Here is a 239-nt window from a genome sequence, read left to right as displayed (position 1 = left end):
GGGGGGATATGGGGGGATATAGGGGTTATATAGGGGATATATAGGGTTGAAAAGAGAAGAAAACAAGCAGCCAATCAGAAGCGCGGATCCGCGCTTCGCCCCGCCCACCTCGGTTTGCGCAGCCAATCAGAAGTGGATAAGCAGGGATTGAATGGGGCCCTATGTGCCGCATTGGTGGTTCAGTGGTAGAATTCTCGCCTGCCACGCGGGAGGCCCGGGTTCGATTCCCGGCCAATGCA

The 239-nt window shown here is 56.5% G+C and overlaps 1 non-coding gene across 1 annotated transcript; it reads left to right on the top strand.

Annotated features, from left to right (window-relative positions):
- The first annotated feature begins 168 nt into the window (after positions 1 to 168).
- Positions 169 to 239, top strand: TRNAG-GCC. Its single transcript has one exon. It is a non-coding gene; the product is annotated as a tRNA-Gly (tRNA).

Source organism: Coturnix japonica, unplaced genomic scaffold (genome assembly GCF_001577835.2).
Source record: "Coturnix japonica isolate 7356 unplaced genomic scaffold, Coturnix japonica 2.1 chrUnrandom496, whole genome shotgun sequence".
NCBI lineage: Eukaryota > Metazoa > Chordata > Aves > Galliformes > Phasianidae > Coturnix > Coturnix japonica.
The sequence above is the reverse complement of the archived record's forward strand: the minus strand, read 5'-3'. Positions and strand labels throughout refer to the sequence as shown.